Below are 20999 nucleotides of genomic sequence, written 5' to 3' on the forward strand. Positions count from 1 at the left end.
GGCAACAAGGAAGGGTTTATTTTGATGATAGAGAACTCCTTAGAATTAAGAAAGAGTGCAACCCAGGGGGCAGTTCATCACATCACCACTGTAAGTTAGGAAGCAGAGTGGCAAGAGTTAGGGGCGGGGCTACACGAACTGCCGCAGTGACCCCTTCCGCTGGAGAGGATCTACCTCCTGAAGGTCCAGCTGTCCCAAACAGGGTCCTCACTGAGGAGTGCGGATTCAAACACACACAGACCACTTCTGCCTGCCACATCCAGAAGCTGAAGTTTTCTTTAATAGCCGATGAAAGGCAGCGTCCTCACGAGGCCTTTGTGGCCAGCTGTCGCTCTCCACCCCCTGTCCCACCTTCTTTCTTCTCTGTGATTCTGTAGCACTCTCTGGACACTCAAAGGCACAGCACAATCTGTCATGGCAGTTTGCATAGTTTAGTGACTTGCAAGCAAGGAATTTTCTTGAGTACCTCGGTATGCAGTCAGCATGATGAGTGTGGTCCAGCAGACACTTACAGAGTGGTGGCTGATGCCGTACAATTAGAAAATTACTTTCTCATCACAAATGGATCTTAAGATAAAAAATTGAGGAAATGAGAACCCGGTTTCCCTCTTACTGCAGACTAATAAAAATCAGTAAAATGCACTCTAAGCTTTTTCCTGTCAAATAACCCATTCGCTTTCACACATCCATGTGCTCTCGCACCTCCTCCTGTACCCTTGCTGTATGAAGCAATCAACTTTTACACAGCTGACAACTTTGCTGAGGCAAGGTCCCAAAACAGTAAAATCTGTCACTGCTGCAGACCAAGAGGCCCTGCAGGGTTGGGCAGCGGCCTCCAGAGGTGGAGCTTCAGCTGAGAGGGGCGGGGCATCCTGCCTCTGCCTGTTGCTAAGCAAGAGGGCCACAGTACTAGAGACAAATCCTCCCTGACTTTTAAGAGCGAAGGTGTAACTGTGGGAGACAGCTGCCAGGAACCAGGAGCTTTATGGGTCCGTAAAGCAGTATCTCTAGTCTTTGGCACAGACCAAAAGAAATGAGATGCAAACCCCCCAAATTTCACAAAGGGAAGCACATCACAGTTCCTTGTAAGAACTCCTTTTAAAAGTATTTGATGTTCTGGTAAAACTTATCTAAAATAATGTAGCGCCAACTCAGCATAGTGCTTGGTGACGATAGCTGGGCTCCCGAGATTTTAATTTTTGGAGATGTTTCAGAGAGAGATCTTTCTGTCCAAGCCAGGGAAGGCTTCGGGAAATTTGACTTCTATAGAATGAGACTGAGTGCCTCAGGCTTATACCGAAAGGATAGAAAAGTATGTAACCTTCATCTCCAGAAGGGAAGGGGAATTTACTGGCTGATGGTGGCTGGGGCATCTGGTACTTAACACTTACACAAACTCTGTGAACGTATGGTTGATCACTATGCTGCATGATAGAGCAAAGTCCATCAGGCAACAATTGGGTCCATGCAGCTAGGCACACACAGTGGCCCTGATGGCCGTGCGCCTTGTTTTGACAGATGGAATGTAGAACTCAGTAAAACTGGGCTATTTTTGGCCTACAAGCTGTATTTTGTTTATCTCTGTCCTGCTTCATAAGTCACACTGTTTCACGTAATTTAATCTGAGGTGTTAAGTTGAATCCTTCTTTCTTTACTATTCTTCCAGAGAAGTCACAACTTATCAAGTTTGATGATCTCTGATTTTTCTGCCTTAAAAAATAAATGCTAAAAAAAAAAAAAATCAGTGTTAAACTTTTTCTGGTATTTTTTTTTGTTTGTTTCATAATTGCAGAGTAAAAACAAACAAGCAGCTTCCTTAGAATCTTAAGCAGTCCTGTGAGCAAACCTCCCATTTCTGCATTATAGTATCATCTTAACTGGAATTCATAACCATAAATTCTAGATTTGCTTTGAGCCTATACTGTTGTCACCATTTAGCTTTCAACACAGTTGGAGCTATTTAAAATATGTGTATGAATAGATGTGTCCACATCATTTTCATACACACATTTTATGCTTCTCCATTTTGTTTTTATCTGCCGGCTTACATTATTTGGAAGAATTTTCAAATAAGTAATTGGTCTGTTCTTTGACTGCCTTTCTCATCAAGGGCCACAGTGACTGTTTATGGATTCTCTTAGCTGATTTGCAATTCTCAGACTCTCCTGGGATAAAAACAGCACATGTGTGTTTTGAGCCGTTTACTGAGTTTCTTTGGGTAGAGGCAGTATTTATAGAGGCCACAGAGCACAATCCCAGTACCGATGAATCCCGCGGTGATTACATGGGTGACTGTGTCTATCTGAAATAGCTTGTCTGCTCTCAGGGCAGAAGCAACGAGATCGGAGGGGCAGAGACTGCAAAGGTTCTCGCATCTCTCCATTTTACAGATGAGGGTGAAAGCAAGTTGCCACTGGGCTAGGGCCACCTGGCAAAGTCTGCTCAGGCCTTTACATATGAAAATACGTATTCTTGTTAGTTAATACTTGTTATATTCAGATTTATTTTATCCCGTGTCACTGTACCGTGCTTTCAACCAATTTTAGGACAAACAGGACCAGACCGCTCTCCTGCTGTGGTTTAGGGGAAGTTGACATGTCCATGGAGATAATGTCCATGGAGCAGAGGGGCCGGAGTGAGGATGTCAGTTCAAGCAGGCAGCCAGTTTGTTGGAATTTTGTACTTACTATAATATAGGGATGTTAAATAATCACTGCAAGATTCGGGGGAAAGGGGAAGACAGTAAGATGCTCGGAACATAGGGTGTAGTCACCATCAAATCAAAGCACAGCTTTTGTTCTCCCTTCAGGACTTGTCTAAGGAAGACTGAGGGCAAGGGGGGCGCCAGCTCCACCGCTGCGGCTCCCTTTACTTGGGTCCAGTTTCACCTACACAGAGAGACTGAGCCCTGGCGAAGGGTCCAGGCCAAGGCAGGGCTCTTCCGGCCTCAAGTTGGATGGAACCGGGAACCAGGGCAAACGAAAGGGCAAAGAAGTGAACAGGCTGGTAGAGTGAAAACCCGCACCCCAGGCACCCCAGGCTTTTAGCCCCAACATGTGTCGTTCACAGACGAGCACCATGCTAGGTAATCAAAGCAAGTCTGTGTATGTTTATGGTAAAACAAGCCAATATTCGCATGCTCTTCATGATGGGCTCTAGCATTTTGAGGTAGAAAAACACATTAGAGAAAAAAAACTAAACTATTCATGTTTTACATGTTTTTGGGTTTTTTTTTTTCTTGTTTTTGTTGTTGTTGTTTGCCAGTGAGACAAGTAGAGACAATAATTTAAGATCAGGAAGATTGGAGATGAAGGTAATAGAGGTAACAGAGCCACCCTAGAAAGGCCTAACATACACATTAAATGGGCTCATAAGTGGACCAACACATGGGGTGTGGGCAGAGGGGCCACAGAAACCATAGTCCTGGTGGGCGGAGCAGGACCTCACGAGGGTCTTAGGGGGAGAGAAGTGACCAGCATTTAGACTTTAGCAGATGTATCTTAAGAAAAGTGGGTGTCAACTCCGGGCTGGGGGGGGTGTCAGTCAGGCTGCTAAACTGGTCATAGAACATGGAAATGAAAGCCAGCCACAAGCATAGTTCCCAGAAAGTGACTGCATGCGGAGGCAAATCTGGAATAGAGGCCGGAAATAGAGGTTAGCCTGGACTGGGCGCATGCCACCACAGGGAAACAGACATCATGCCCCCACAGGAGGGAGGTACAAAATCTGAGCGCAGCTGGCTAAACCCAGCCAGGCCATCGACAGTGCTAAAACGGAGAGGAGGCAAGACCTTACATCTTACCTGAGTCCCACCTTACGCTGAGGTGCCTCACATCTCCAGGGGTGTGGGCCGCTCAAAGGGCAGCTGGTTTGCGCCCAGAGCACCTGCTGTGCCCCAGATGTGAAGCTAGACATCTCAAATGCACGGCGACACTTAATCTTTACATGACCCGTGAGATAAGCTTAGTGAGACTTTACAGGTGAAAAGTATAAGGTTGAGCAGTCAACATTATGGATCTGATAGTGGCTGTCTCCTGCTGTGTTTCCCCCCAAGCCAGTCACGGCATTATGAATTAAATTAGGGCTCGCTCTCGACCTGACCAAGTAAGAATTAAACTCTAAAAGAAAAAGAGTGGGGCTGGAGAGAGAGGGCTCAAAGGTTAATAGCACTGGCTGTCCTTCCGAAGGTCCTGAGCTCAGTTCCCAGCAACCACATGGTGGCTCATAACCATCTATGGTGAAATCTGGTGCCCTCTCCTGGGTGCACAGGCACACACACAGGCAGAATGTTGTATAAATAATAAATAAATCTCAAAAAATAGAAAGAGCTGGTTTTAATTTTCTGAAAATGTCTTTATTTTAAGCAGGTTACTCAAATGGTCATATTTGCGACGTTATAGCACGGAAGGGCAAGGTGTCTCTGTTTGTGTGAAGAGCATTATTGCTGTGACTAACTTTCAAGTGAGAATGGGCTTTTGTCACACCTGGGTTTGAATCCTGCCATCACCACTGGCCAGGGAAAGCACCAAGGACAGTGTTGAGAAGGATACTGTGTCCCCTCAACAAAGCCACCCTTAACTTTAAATATGGTGGCTGTCACTTTGCTAGCCTAAACACATGGGCATCAGAGGTTATGCTCACTGTATGTGAGTGCTCTTAATGTCCACTGCTTTAGCCCTCTTGTTTCCACGGTTACAGCACACAGGCATAATACAGCCCGAGAAACTCCTGGCAGGCTCACCTTGCCCATCTCCTAGACACACTCCTCGCCCTCAGCCTGTCCTGTTTACAGAACGGAGTAGCAGACAGTTGCCCACAGGCGCTTTCCTTCCATCCTCCCTGCTGTAGTTCAGACCCGGAGTGGCCTGTGGTCCACACGTTAGGGAAAGCTTAGTCCCCAGTTGACAGTGCTGCCGGGAGGTGGTGGGAATCAGCTCCCCTGGGGTGTGGCTCCGGACAGCGCCTTCTGTTTCTCTCCTCGGTTTCCGGCTACCCTGATGGGAACAGTTCTCCACCTTGTATTGCTGCCGTGATGCAGTGTGCTCCCGTAAGCCAAAGCTGCAGCCCATGTGGCCATGGACCGGAACCTTCTAAACTGTGAGATCAAGTAAACACCTGTTCCTTCTAAGACGTGAAATCAGAAGATTTCTGATCTTGACTTCAGCTGCCAAGTAGGAGACAGTTCAGAGGCAGCCTTAACCCCAGTAGCCAGAGCATCTGCGTCATGGGAACAGTGGGACCACGGCTAAAGTCCACACCATGGAGTGATAAACTGGGAAAAAAGAGGAATGTTTACATAGAAGACCAGAAAGAAATGGTACAGGATGGATTCACCGTTCCTCGCTTGAATGACAAGTGGATATCAAGGAATGTAGGCTATGGGAAGATAGGCTTAGAGCACTGGTTCATGACCCTTTCACAGGGGTAGCCTACAACCATCAGAAAACACAGATATTTATATTACGATTCATAAAAGTAGCAAAATTCCAGTTATAAAATATCAATGAAATAATTTTACGGTTGAGGGTCACCACAACGTGAGGAACTGTCTAAAAGGGTCTCAGCGTTCGGGAGGTTAAGAAGCACTGTTCTAGAATAAGGAGGTACCGCATAGCAGTCAATTGTGACTTCATTTGGTGAGGCGAACTAGTCCCTCTAATACTGTGAAAGCTGGTTGTCACAGTGAGCCTGCGGCACAGGCAGGCCTGGACTGGCTTCTCACACAGCTCACCTCCAGACCCCACAGCACAGCGTGTCCTCACAGCCCCACACGTTCATCTTAGTTTCCGTCATCCTCAGCTTCCCCCCCCAACCTTGGTGGTGCCTGCTTTGAAATAAACCCTGTCTCTTGCTGGACAACTCCTGGCTCCCTTTATATCCAGAAAATATCCCTCAGCGAACAAATCTAATGTTCTTTTCTGTGTGTGGTCCTTCCTGACGTCTGTGGCAAAGATAGTGTCTAGGACCCTGTGTCCCCATTGCATTTAGTCGTGTGCTGTTCTCACCCAGAGGTTTAATCTGCTTAGCAGCCACCGTCCTGCCCTGGATCTCCATTGTCTCACAGACATTGGGTTCCTATCCTAGTCCACCGAGAGCCGACCACAGGAACTGAAATGTAACAACCAGCCAGCAATAGCTTGTTGGATTAATAGAAGAACAAGAGGTCATACTGAATTAGTAATGCCTCACATCACAAACCAAACATGTTTATTGTGGCTTTAAAAGCATACATACACCTTTTTAAAAAGCGTCTTAGTGGGATACCATGAAATTGATAACAGTGGTTGCTTTGGTGTAGAACTGGGGGGTTGGTGTAGAAGAAAGGGAGACATTTTCCTCAACATGACCTCTAGAGTGTCATACCCCATGTATGTGTTACCTCATATATCCCAAACTAGTCCAGTTTAATGTGTGCATGCAAAGGACTTCATGGCTACTGTTCATTGGGGGTTTTCCCCTGAAACATTTATAGTGCTGGTGGATGTCTGAAATAGTTCTCTTTTGTTACCAATATCAGCTGCTCATCTTGCGCTCGTTGGTGATGCTCAAGAGGGCAAATGAGGACCTGCCAACTTCAAGCTTTCAAAGGTTGTCTGAAACCGAGGTGTCTGAACAAGAGTCCCTTCTCTCACTAAGCCCTCCTTTCTACTTTGAATATCGCAGGCAGTTAGCTGGCTGGGCAAAAAAGAAAATGTCTGAAAGGCAACTGTAGAGAAGCCCTCACAAAGGGGTTTCCACTCCTGAAGGGCTGTGCATCTGTGTCCTTTGAAGCCTGGGATATTGAAGTTCTTTCAGACCAGGCAAAGCTTGGTATATACTTGGCGGGTTTTTTAAGTTTAGTGACCTTTGTATAGCATCATTAGAACTGCAGTACCCCTGACTTGTCAGAGTAGGAATGCTTAATCCTGAGGGCTTTTGCATATCTTTATACTATATAAGACAGCTTAAATTGTTAGGGTCCAGAATTGGCTGAAGAAAAGGCCTAGATTCAAGTAGTTTATAAAAGCAAAGAGTGTTTACTCTACAGAGAATTCCAGCGTGCTGGGGTCACCACAGAGTGGCAGTGACCTTGAGAGGATCTTGAAGGCCCCTTTTAAAGGCAGGAAGGGGAATTCCTACTGTGGCTATGTGACCTTCATTGGGATTGGCTGGTTTCCATGGAGGCTACAGGACTCCGATTTGGACTAGTTGTTTGGGATTAAGCTCTCTTAAAACTTTCAACACAGATTCTGGTTTTGTGCCACTTTGCCCTTTACATCTAAGTATTTTGAAGATGCTTCCAATATGTATGGATCTAATAAGAATGTAATAGAGCTCCAATCATGAATCTCAGCTAAACTATCTACATGGTTGAGTCTTAATTGGCAGAATAAGGACAATAGCCCTGATCTCATAGGCTCCCTCACAGCAACAGAAAGTAAGGACTAAATTATATGACTTGTAAAACACATGTCATATAATGAGAATTTAACTAGTCTTAGTTCTTGCCCGCTGCCTGGAATAGCTTAATTGTTTATCTCTACAACAGATGCTGTCATAGATGGAAGCCCAAAGCTGTAAAAGTCCTAGTGTGAGATGAGAATAGGATGTAATTCAGATCTGGGAAAAACATATCTATATACAGATAGATGACAGACAGACAGACAGACAGACAGATAGATGGATACATATTATATAAATACATAGATAGATAATGATACTCTTATTATTATTATTATTTTCTTGTTGAGAACTTACTTCTCTTACCGTTTGTCATGACAACAATTTCTTTAAGTTAAAATCTTCCAGCATTTGGATTTCTCCATATATTTACTTTTATTATTACATATATTACATTTATGAAAATGTTTAAAATATAAGTCAGGATAATTAGCACACACATATATATACAGATATACATTTATACACATACAGAGATATACATACACAAATGCATATGTTTTTAATGAAAAACTAACACCGTTAGCTATAAGAAGGATGCTTATGCAGGCATTTGATGCTTACTCCCCATGGTAAAATCTCCTCAACCATAAATCCAATCAGACTTCCAATTTAGTTAGGATCCTGAAACACAACTTTGAGAGATTTTGTATCCAGGCAGCAGAGGCACCTCTGCTGGTGTCTGTCTCTCTGGCATGTTAACAAGCGTGTTAATCCAAGCTCCCTCGTAAAGCTCAGCAGCAGGGGATCGTTGTCCCTTGCCTTCTTGTGGGCAGGCCAGACTGGTTCTAACTGAGCAGAGGAAGTTAATTATCCAGTGTTTTAGTTGGCTGCAGGAATGAATAACCAGTTCTTGCTGCTCTCCATCTCACCACATTCTAAGACGGCGTGGGGGATGGGAAATCGCGCACCGGAATCTGCAATGCGGGATTTGCCGGGACTGCCTTAATCTGTTTCCCAGGTTGTTTGAACCAGTTCAACAGCAGTTAAACAAGGTTATGTAAGTGACACGTGATGTAGCCCAAAATAGTGAGTGGAAGCACGGGCTACAGTCGCTGGGCAGTTGTCAGCTGAGGGGAAAAAATCCCTCCGGCAGGGCAACAAATGAACTTTTAAAAATGAAAATGAGACTTAAGCAGAAAGGTAATTTTTAAAAGGACTTAGTGAAATTGCCTTTCTGATGTTGAAAATGAATTCTTGCTTTGAAAAAGAGAAATGCTGCTCTGAGTTCTGTCCTTTTCAGAGTACGCAGCGGCAGTTAAGTGGAGAGGCATTCCTAATGAATGTGGGGCCATTCCTCCACTCTTGACTCCATGTTTTAATGACTAGCACCATCAGCCCAACTTTCAGACTTACTGATATATATATAACAAGTTATTAAGCAAGAAATCACTCAATTGAATGATATCTTAAGTATTAAATTACGTTGTAAATTGCTATCTTTTTAATCCCCTTTGTAGCTTTAAGGTATGAAAAGATTTTCTATCTATTTAACTAACACAGTAAACATTAAAACCAAAATAAAGGGAAAAAAATAACATGGGTGGTGAAATTTGACAAGGTTGGGTTTTGTTTGTTTGTTTTGGTTTTTTTGTTTTTTTAAGAGAAGCAGGAAGGGGTTTAAGACATGCTTCAGCTGTGAAGAGGTTTGTTACCCTAATGTTCAGATTCCCACAATGGCCCAAGCCTGTTGGTCCCTGCTTTCACTGAACTCCACTTACAGGGAACTGGGAAGCAGGGAGCAAAGTGAGGAGGACATGCGCACACATGCGGATGCGCCCCGGGACCCTGCGGCAGGACTTAGGCTCAGCAAAACCTCTGGGTCCCTGTTTAGATGAGACCCAGGGGATTCTGGTAATGCTTGCTGGCTTAGTCTCTAAGAAATCTTGTAGAGAGTGCTATATTTCCCCACCCAGATTCTGGGCAGATTGAAAAACAAAGGAGTGGCTTGTGGGAGATTAAATATCAGCCTTTTGCTATGTATGCAAGTTAGAGTATGACTTCCTGTGAGTACAAAAAGGATCCGCAACCTGAACCTGTGAACAAAACACAGGCGTGGGCTCTGCGAGGCCAGGGCAGGCCTCCCCACAACCCAGGAGACTGTGTACCTACTCTCTGGAGAGACCTTTCTTCTCGGAGAAAGCCAGATATTGTCCTCAAGTCTCCTCCTCAAAGCAGGCTGAGCAAAAGGTATAGAGGCCTGTGGTGTGACGCCATGCAGCTTCCTCCCGCTAGAAGGAACCGTGAAAGGTGCAGCACAAGTGTTCCTACATCCAGGGCTCAGTGTGAGGTCCCGGAGCTGAGCGTGGCAGGACCAACCTCACCGTGCAGTATGCTTTCCTTTCCCGCAGCTACGCTCCGGGATAAAGCATAATAATGTACAATGGTGCATTTGCTAAGGCATGCAGCTGGGGGCCTTTTGTCTAGTGTGGAATCACTCCAGGGCCTGGCTTGGCTAAGTATCTGTTCGCAGGATCTCGTCCAAGTGCCTCCAGCTCCATGAGTCCTTCCATGAAGATTCCAAGAGGCATTTTTAGCTGTTGACCTTGGAATTGCAGCTGTTAGGACTTAAAGTAATAGTGGCTTTAAAAGATAATGGCTAGAATGATGAGAGCAACAATAACCGTGGCTACCATTCATTAAACCCTTCAGTGTGTCACCCCTGGGTCAGGGGATCTCTGTGACATTCTGGTCTCAGGAGGAGCCATCAGGTAGCCCTTCTGTAGTTCATGTAACAAATCAGGAAATAAAAATACAAAATAACTTCTGTGGAGTTAGTTTATAGATCAAATCTTTGCACTCTGTAACTTAGACGTTGACCCAAGAGAACCTGAACTAAGGGAAAAGGTACAGGTAGAGATGACAAGACCCAAGAGCATCTCAGGGCAGAGAATCATGGGGGCATGTTTACCAGTCAACAAGAGAAAATAGTACAGAGGAAGGATAGTGGAAGGCAAAGATGATTCTGAGGGTTTCCATATAACTGTAGCTTTAAAATTGTTATGAAGAACCATAAAAGGGGGTTCAAAAGTTTGAGGAGGGCTCCCTGCCAGTTCTGGACATCGTATGGCTTTGTGAGCCAAGTTATAGAGCCACTGAGGAAAGAGCTAGATGTGCAAGTGTGAGACCAGGAGAGAGTGTCAATCTGCCTTCCGTTACTCTGACAAAAGCAAAGATGCATTAGTATAAAAGAGGAAAGAGTTCTTCTGAACTCATGTGAGAGATTTCAATCTGTGGTGTGTTATGAGCCTGTGGCAAAAGAGTATGTGATAGTGTAGAAAGCATGGTGGAAGGATCCTATTACCTCATGGTAACAAGAAGATGGGGTAGAGAGAGAGAAAAGAAAGAGAGGGAAAATGATGAAGGGAGGGAAGGAGAGAGGGAGGAGGAGAAAGACACTGGGGTTCCAGTATCCCACTTCAAATTCACTCCTCAGTGACCTAACTTCTTCTCACTAGGCTTTACCTCTCAAAGGTTTTACCACCTCCCAAGGATGGTCTAAGCCAGGGACCAAGCCTTCCACATATGGGCCTTGGGGTGGCACTCCAGGTCCTATAGTAGGAAGAACTTTGTCCTCAGAGCTTTGGTAGGCCCTAAGCACCCTCCATTTGCCTCCACACATTTATCTATGCCCTGCCTCTTTCAAGCTGTACACCTGTTCTCTCTCTGCTGCAGATTCTAAACATTCTCTAAGCTTGACTCGGATGTCTTCCTTCCTTTCTTTTTTAATTAATATACACATAATAAATTCCATTATGACATATTCATATTTAGCATCCATTGTATTTGCTAATTTGTGTCCTACCCCATTCCTGACTGGTCCCCTCTCCATAAAGGCTTCCTTCTCCCCCATCACATAAACGTCTCTTTAAAGTACCCTGCCTGAAGGCCAGCCTCTGTGATGCCCTGTCCCTGCAGTGAGTGTTCAGCTCATTCCTATTTAGTTAAGAGCTGACTGTTATTTTAGTTTTCTCACTTTAAACTTTAATAAACAAGAAGAAGGAGTGAACTAATCAAACAAGTGATGAGTGGCAATACCGAACTACTCTTGAAATTAATTTAAAATTTCTGGTCTTTACTACAGGCTGGATTCTGTGCTCTTGTTGATACTTTTTTTAAAAAAACTTTTTATTGGTTCAATTTATTGGTTCTTTGTGAACTTAACACCATGCACCCCAGTGACAACCATCTCTCCCTCTCCTTGTATCCACCTTCACCTTTGCATCCCCACCAACAGAGAAAAACAAACCTCATTATAGAAGCTATAGTTTGTCACAGTATGTCCCACATTATTCCTTTTGTCCACACTTCTTTTCTTGTAACAATGCCTCATTGATCTGGTATAAGACCTCTGGCTTGTGCTACTCTATCAATCCTTGATCCTCCCTGGACTCCTCTCAAATACCCTGTTGTCACCCTATGTCTTGGATATCCTAGAGTTTTGCCTCTGTATGACTGGGTCCTTCATATACTCCAGCAGTTCATTAATGGCAGATGGGGTAGGCATTAGGGTGGGCCAATTCAAAGCCATGGATCTGGTCCTGAGAGGGATCTGAGCTGGTCAGCCGGGTGGTTCTCCTGCTGCCACGCCCTCAGGGGCTGCTCACTAGCTGTGCTGCCCAGCTGAGGTTCAGGGCTTACTCTGCCTGGTGCTGTAGCAGGTGAGGGGCAGGGACAGCCTTCCTGCTCTCATGACCCTGTGGAGACCAGCTCTCCTGCCTGCCACTAGTAGCAAGGGCAGAAGGGAGAAGAGGGGATCTCTCCCTCAGTGACACCACTGCAGAGCAGACAAGAGGAAGGGCCGGCTCGCTCTTGCCTTCAACCCCACCACCAAGGTCAGCTCTACTATGCTGCCAGGCTAAGTGCAGAGCCAGCCCTCCTGCTCTGACAACCCCAGGGCCAGGTCCCTGGCCTGCTGCAGATAGTGAAGGGGGAGAAGGAGAAAGAGGGTATCTCTCCCTCATCCATACCACCCCATGGGAGAAAAGTGGTAGGGCCAGCTCATATCCTCTGAGTCACCCTCAACTCCCTCAGTGGGGATGGGGGTGGGCTCTCCTGAGTACTGCAGCCGGCTAGAGGTAGGATCAGTTCTTTTGCTTTCATGCCCCCAGGGCCAGCTCTTCCACCATGCTCAGGTGAGAGGTGGGATCAGTTCTGCACAACCCTCAGTATGTCCCCAGGCAGCAGCCTAGACCAGGGATGCAAGTCTGACCTTTAGTGGTAACAAGCCTCTGCTGCTTCTAGGCCGCGGACCCAGACACGGACCCTGGTGGCAGCACAGGCCAGGACCCCACCATGGTCCCAGATGGCATCACCAGCTACTTCCATCAAGCTGTTCCTCACTATCCCTGAGTCTCCAGTTCTGCCTCTCTTCGTTGTGCCCACATCCTTCTGTTTCTCTGTTCATTTCCTCCACTGGTTAGTTGCTCCTCTCAGTGGTACCTAGGGTGTCTGAGTGTCTGGGGTCCTCTCAGGAATGGTCTCAGTAGTGCTATGCCCTACCTGTACATTGTGGCACTGGGCAGGGGTCACCTCAGACATAATCTGCCCCCCCACTCCCCGCTGTGCAGTGACAGACTGGTGGTCATTTTAGACTAGCTTCCTATCTGGACCTGCCCATCTGAAAGTGGCTGGTCCCATGCAAGGGTTCCAGGCAGGGTTCTTCTAGTCTCTATCTGGGTCCTCACCCTGAGAGGCTGTCTGGTAGTTGTCTCAGGTTTGCTTTTTCCAGGGGATGTTAGGCTAACAACCGTTCAGCTGTTCGTAGGGCAGCACACTGAACACAGACCCAGCGGCTCTCCTCTCTGCCACGCCACCTTGTGACGCAGCAGCTGCACCTGCCAATGCCTCTAGGGTCAGGACTGTGGAGTTTTTGTTTGAACCCATATTGCCAGTTACCGTTTTGGCACTGATGTTTCCATTTTATAGTTTAGGAGACAAGACTCCAAAACATAAAGCATTCTGACTGAGGGTTTCCATTCCCCTGTGGCTGAGCCCTTCTTGCTCCCCTCCCCACTGCCTTCCAACTTCTGCCTTCTCTGTTCTTGCCCATATCCCTCAGTCTGTCTTTTCTCAGTTGGCTCCAGCTCAAGAATAGTGCAAGGTTGGTTGAAAATCCTCAGAACTTGTCTCCTTCCTTCCTTCCTTTCTAATTCCTCCTTCCTTTCTTCTTTCTTCCTCCTTTCCTTTTTTCTTTCGTTTATCTTTTCTTTCTTCCTTCTTCCTTCCTTCCTTTCTAATTCCTCCTTCCTTCCTCCTTCTTTTCTTCTTTCTTCCTCCTTTCCTTTTTTCTTTTGTTTATCTTTTCTTTCTTCCTTCTTCCTTCCTTCCTTCTTCTTCCTCCCTTCTTCCTCTCTCCTTTCCTCTTTTCTTTCTTCCTTCCTCCCTCCCTTCCTCCCACCTTTCTTTCTTCTTTTTTGTTCCTTCCTTCATTTCCTAGAAAAGGTTTCATATTGCCTAGGCTGACCTCAGACTTGCCATAGAAGAGACTGTCCTTGAATTTTGGATCTTTTGGCCTCTACCTCCCAAAGGCTAGGATAAACCTTAATATTGCCCTAGAGCTCCTTTCATGAATGGTTATAGTCTGGAGGGGAGTTCAGTAGAACGCTGGAAGTATTGCAAAAACATTTGTTTCTGTGGATCATCTGTAAGCCAGTTACTTAGGAGTCTTAGGTGAGCATGCTTTAATAGGTTGTCTGTGTCTACACGGCATACTGCATTGACTTGCAAGAGACATGGGCTGTGTGCATATATTAGCCTAATAATGTTCTATTTTTATTGATTAATTCTTCCAGCGTCTGTGTGGCATCAGTGCCTCAGGCAGTGTCCTGTTTCTACATCTCTACTTTCTTCACCAGCACATGGGCCATTTTTCCATAGTGTTTAGCAGAGTACTATACTATAAATTTTGTACAAAAGTTTATAAGGGAACATTTTGGAGACATCTAATCATATATATGTGAAGTGATTTTTTTCTGCATGTGTAGAAATATCCGTGTTTTTTAATGTCTTCTACACTATCTGTTATGAGCTAGCTAAACAATTTCCTCGTTTTTATGAGCACTAATTAGAATCTACTGGAAAACTACAGTACATTTGCATTCCCTTATAAACTTGCAAACTATTTATATTGGAATTATAGACATTCTTGGGTGTGCAGGTATATTAGTGTATTGATACTGCTGGAACAGGGGGTAGGATTTTTGTTTGTTTGTTTTTCGAGACAGGGTTTCTCTGTATAGCCTTGGCTGTCCTTTATAGACCAGAATGACCTTGAACTCACAATGATCCACCTGCCTCTGCCTCCCTGAGTGCTGGGATTACAGGCAGCACCATGCCTGCTTAAGTGGTAGGACTTTAAACTTAGTTGGGAATCATTGGTTATAATATTGAAATAACCCGCTGATCCTTAGAACTCCCACAAAGAAGAAGTAAATTTGACATACTGGTTATTCTTAATAATAATAAACAAACAAAACAAAAAACAAAAAAACCTCACTGTGTAAATAGCCTTTGACTTCACTAAAATTAATTTGGCAAGAAAAAAAGTCAGTAAGTTACAATGTTCACTGCTTCTACTAGAACTTCTGCTCCTGAAGCAGGATTCCATGTCTTCACTTCTGCATCACTGAGGATCCAGAATCCACTAACCAAGGACCCCACCACCACCACACACCACACACCACATACCACACACCACACACCACACACCACACACCACACACCACACACCACACACCACACACCACACACACTCACACACACCACACACACACTCACACACTCACACACACACCACCACATACACCACCACAAACAACACACACACACACACACACACACACACACACACACACACACACACCACTGTTTCCTGCTCTTTACTTCCAGTTTCTGGCCCCCTTGTGGTAAGACTCATCACTGCACTGGACCTGAGCAATGACTGAGCTAGATTTTCTGAGACAGATTCTACACTCTCACTAGGTACTCTGGTGTCTGGAGTGAGAAGAAATGAGCTGATTTCCAGCTCCCTGCAGTGAACTAACATGTTTCTCTAGATGGAGAAACAACTGGTTTGGTTTTCTCTAGGTTTCTTGTCTGTTTTCTGTACTTTATTATCTTATGAATTATTTATTTGGGGCTTGGTTTCTCTTCTAAGTTTCTGCAGGTAGACTCTCAGATCTTAAATTTCACACCTTTTTAATATAAGCATATAAACCTAAAATATTTTCCCTATATGCTTCTTTCGATGAATCTCATGAGCTTATGTTGTTTCCATTGTTAATGAATTTAAAATAGTCAATTGTTTACCATATGATTTTCTCTTTGACATGTAAACTTATAAATATGTTGCCTTATTTTCAATGACATGGGCCTCTTATTTGTGTGTGTGTCTCATTTGTACATGTCTTTAAATTATCTACATAACTTCCGCCCTTTCACAATTCTATCTCATATTTTCCTACATGTGATTGAAACAAAATGTATTTGGGTCACCCAAAAGGGGATAAGGCGAAGTGTTTAATAATAGCGTTCAAATCCTATGTACTCTCCCTGGCTATCTAGATAATAGTTACTTCTCCAGGTGCTGATATTTTTTAGTATTTCCAGTTATGAGTATATGTATATGTTTGCTCTCAGTTTTCATTTGATTGAATATATATATATGATCTGTTATTATGTGTCTGTGTATTTGGGGTGGTTATAATTCCAGTTTGATCAGTATAAATGGTATTCTGTATTTCCAGCAGTACTGTTTTAAAGTCTGTTTGTCTAATTCTAATGTAGTCACATCAGCTTACACTTTTGCATTGTACATTTGTTTTTCTACTCTTTGGTCTATAACATCTCAGTGTTTTTATGTTTAGAATGCACCTGAGCACTTACTGCATCTTGATTTTTAAACTAGTCCACCATCTTTGACTTTCAAATATTTAGGCCATTTATATTTAATAGAATTTATGCATTTATGCTTGGGTTTATATCTTTGATTTTTTTTTGCTTCCCATGTTAATTGTTCACTTATTTTTCTTTTGTCTGCCCTTGAATTTATTTTTTCAGTATTCTCTTTCATACCTCTACTGTCTCTCACATTGCATTCCTTATTGTTTTTGTAGTGTTGTATAGATTTGTTTCTGAATGTACATCAAATTTATTGTTACATGAAACACAGATTTCAACACTTCATCTCAGAGTTTTGAAAAGGGGACAGTGAATATAAATTCCTGATGACTTCTTAAGTGATGTTATTATTATCATTATTGCCATAGACTTCCTAGAATTCATCTATACCATTTCAAATATAACATTCAAAACTTACAGCAGTGAAATTTTTTTCTATCCCATTCCATTCTTAGTGCTGTATTGACAGGCATTTTGTATATGTGTATTTTGAACATAATGTGTTTTTATTATTTTTCTCAAATAAAATCTTCCCATTCAAAGATTCCCATTGGATCTTCCCCTTCAAGTAAAATCTTCAATTCTTACTTTTTCTGTATGCCCAAATTTCTAATTGGTTAATACCAATTATGTATTTTCTTAAACATGAAGTACTTTGCTTTTTATTTCTTACAATGAAATTCTGCCACTGGAAAAAATTGTCTTAGCTCTTGTTTATTCAAAGGGGGAAATCTTCATTTCTCCTTGATTACGAGAACTATTTTTAAATTCAAGATTGATAGTCTTTAAAGACACAGAATAGCATCTTTCTTGGCTCAATTGTTTTGGTCCATATTTTTTATTAATTTTTGTGAATTTCATGCACTTGTAGTTTGATTATATTCACCTCTCCTCCAGCTCCTCCCAGGTCTGTCCTCAGCCCATCCATGCAGCTCAACTTTATGTCCTCATTTTTTAACCTAGTTCATGCTGGCTTATATACCCTTGGGTAATTGACCATTAGCTCTGGCCACAGTCGTTTTGATCAAAAGTAGTTATTACTCAGCCTTGCTCCTTTTGTGTGATATAGTTTTCCCCACCATATACCCTGCTTTTAAGAGTTTTATCTTTATATTTGTATTTCAGACATTTGACTGTGTCACGTTTCAGTTAGTTTGTTTCTGTTTACAATTTGGCATTAGAAATTAAATTAGAATGCCTTCGCATGTACTCTGCTGATCTATTCTTTCTTTTATTCTGGGACTCTAATTACATATGTCCTAAATAATTTGTGTTATCCCACATACTATTGATGTTTCATTCATTCGTTGTTTAATTATTTTCTGCTTTGTGTTTCAGTTTGAGCAATTTCTGGTTATATTTATTTAATTTCATTGACATGGAGCATCCAGTATCTTGATAATTTTAAACAATAATTCTTAACTGCTACACATTTCAGTTCTTAGAGTTCCATCTGTCTCTTGCTTGTATGTCTGTCTGTATTGTTTTCAGGTTCTACATCACTAGCCCTCATTTCTTTAATCCTTGTAGCTATCTTTTTTTTCTTAGCGTGCTCTAACTCCAAGGTGCTTCTAATATTCCAGCATTTAGGTTATTTATAAAGCTTTTTCCACTGACTTATTTTTTCCATTGACTTTGGCTTGTGTTTTTCTATTTATATGTTCCTAATTTTTATTGTAGTCTGGTTATTCTGAAAATTCTGGGTTTTGTTATATTTCTGTGAGAGATGAAGTGTTTTAATCTAGTAGTGAATTAAATCACTGGCACATCACCTTGAAATTTTAGAGCCTTCTAAAAACTTTTCTTTTTGCTTTTGGGGATTCTATTTTACCCCAGTTGTGAGGTACAATACTTCCTTGTAGGATTTCAAAGGAAAGTCAGAAGTCTCTGTGTCCCCTTCACTCTGTGGGACTCAAGCTCTGCTCCCATCAGAGCGACCTCTGAGATACCTGTTCATCTACTTCAGCCTTAAGTTATACTTTGCCCTGCTTGATGCGATGACTTAGGATCATGTCTGGAGTCTCCACCCCCCTCTCATCTGCCTTCCTTTCCAGCTCTTTCTCTTTCCAGCTCTAGCTTTTACAACAGTCCTAAATCCTAGTTTGTTTGTTTTATTATTGTTGTTGTTTTGCTCTCACAAGATTGAGGGTTTTTTTTTTTTTTTCTGTTTTTGTTCTGTTTGTTTGGTTTGGTTTTTTTTTGCTTGGTTTGTTTCTAGATGTCTTGTATTACATGGATCACAAGGCTCTTAGGGAAAACCTAGCAAGCCACAAAGCCTTGCCTATGGGGATTCTATTTTTAGTAGTCAGTTTCCCTCCAATGTCTCCCTGAATTTGGTCACTCCTAGGTACCTTTAAATTTTTCACCCTATCCCTTTGTTGGAAAGTTTATAAGTATCTGCAGGAGAGTTATCAACTATAAGCTGTTATTTCATTGTTTAAATGTAGAATTGCCTTCACAGGTGAATATAACTCAATGAGAAATGAAGTTTATTTTTCTCAGCCATTTGGCTTTCTCTTTAACCACAAATTATTAATGTGGCTCTGCATGCTGACTAGTGTACAGATACTAATTTTTATATCGGCATCTCTGAGCTTTTATGAGAACCTGTAACAGTGGCCCCATGGCCCCAACTTCCACTCTACTAACCTGTCATATAACCTTAGATTAGTCTTTCTGAAGCATGGCTCTAGACCTGACATTCTATAAAGCAGAAATCTGCAGTAGCATCCCAGAGCCTGTTGATGACCGCTGAGTTCCTTCCTGTCATTCCTGGCCACTGCTGCTGCTCAGGATTCCGACTGTCTACCTATGTTAGTATTTCTGTAGAAGCTATTTATCCTGCAAAGCCTAAGATGTGGCTTCTTCTGGGCTGGCTGTCTTAACACTAAGAGAGCACGGGCTTTAAAAAGGAAATAAACAGCATTGAAGTCATCTGGACATTCTTTCTCTCTCTCTCTCTCTCTCTCTCTCTCTCTCTCATCTGTTCTTGTGGATGTAATAGGGACTAAGGGATGAGACACAAATCACACATTTGTATAAGTGCAATTCAGATTTTAACACTGGGGCTAAAGAGTCAGCTCTGGTTAAGAGCACTGGCTGATCCTCCAAAGGACACAGGTTCCATTTCTAACACCGACATGAGGGTTCACAAACAATTCTAATTTCAGTTACAGAGGATCTGGTACCCTCTGCTGGCCTCCGCAGGCACCCAAGCATACATGTGGTGCCCAGACAGACGCACAGGCAAAACCGGTACACACTTGTTTAAAGTGTAATTAGATTTTACAAATCTTTAATGTTTGTACAACTAAAGAAGTGTATGAGAGAATTGTCTGCAGTCTTCTCCTGCGATTCTCCTGTTCTGTGAGAGCATTCTGCACTTGGTGTAGGACCCTGTACCTTGAAAGGATACTGATCACAAATTCATCCATCCCGCCTTTGAAAGCCACCATTTAAAAAGAAGACAGAAAACTCTTCCCTGTGCATACAAGATGGAGACCGTTTCTTGCTCACTCTTATATGCCAATGAGCCTTGGTTGCATTTATTATCCATCTATAGAAATGGAAAGAAACTTATGCCCCGTGAGACTAATGCCGTATGCAAGTTATGTGGCTTTTGCACATAGGTGGTCTCCCACAAAGCCTTGGTGAATTGAAATAAATTAAAATTACATTTTGTTATTTCTTTAAAGTTGACTCAAACCTGTAGCTGGGCATTCAGTCTCATACGATGTGAAGGGTACATAATGCCAGTTGCCAATGGAAATTCTGCTTGGTAAAATGACTGTGCTTGACTCAAAGAACGTTCCATTGTTTATTATTTCCAAAGAGCACTTTCCACATGCTATTAGACCACCAGCAAATCATATCGCCAACTGCTCTTTAGAAAGCCCTAAGGCCTGGAGGAAGACCAGCTCCGCCAGGCTTTCTGGACTGTGCTTCTGATTCAGTTTCATCACTTTACCGATTCAGCTTGAGTTTCTTTTTGAAAAAAACAGTAGCGACAATTGCCTGGCTTGCACACCAGCTTTTCCTAAGGCTTAAGTAAGATACCACTATTTAAAGAAAGAAAGAAAGAAAGAAAGAAAGAAAGAAAGAAAGAAAGAAAGAAAGAAAGAAAAGAAAAGAAAAGAAAAGATACCACTACATTAGAGGCTTGGGTTTTTCATTTTAAAAAAGAAGCCTCTTGGTTATATTATCATTTGCAATTGCTTTCTGCTTATTAAAAAATCTTTAGCCTAAAAGAAAAAATACTCTTAGTTTATTATGATGGGAAGATTTAATTTCTTCATTTTTTTAGGTTTTCCTATTCTATTAGTATTATTTTATTGTTGTTATTAAGATTTATTAGACTGTTACAGAGGTAGCACTTCAAGTTAAATTGTTTTAAGTGATATATTATATTAGGAATATATGTTATTTATGTAATATGTTTATTATAATTAGAAATTATCAACCAAATGGACATGATATTAATGGTTGCAGAAGTCTAACCTAACCTGTTCACTGTATTATAGTCGTCAGTGGGACTGTCTAGTATTCACTTGTGTTCATGAGTCACCATCAGAACTCTCTTCTGTCTGTGCTCAGTCAACACATGCTCTCACCCAGCCTCCTGACTTACTGTAACAGCCTGAACTGAAAGTATGTCCAGC

At 42.7% G+C, this 20999-nt stretch overlaps 1 protein-coding gene and 1 non-coding gene across 7 annotated transcripts in view; one reads left to right on the top strand and one right to left on the bottom strand.

The window, feature by feature from the left end:
- Nr3c2 (nuclear receptor subfamily 3 group C member 2) overlaps positions 1 to 20999 on the top strand; it is a 325325-nt gene that overhangs the window by 215453 nt on the left and 88873 nt on the right. The gene's annotated exons all lie outside the window — the stretch shown is intronic.
- Positions 13174 to 13300, bottom strand: LOC132646198 (small nucleolar RNA SNORA17). Its single transcript, XR_009584317.1, has one exon. It is a non-coding gene; the product is annotated as a small nucleolar RNA SNORA17 (small nucleolar RNA).

The sequence above is a fragment of the Meriones unguiculatus genome, chromosome 10 (assembly GCF_030254825.1).
Source record: "Meriones unguiculatus strain TT.TT164.6M chromosome 10, Bangor_MerUng_6.1, whole genome shotgun sequence".
NCBI classification, from domain to species: Eukaryota; Metazoa; Chordata; class Mammalia; order Rodentia; family Muridae; genus Meriones; species Meriones unguiculatus.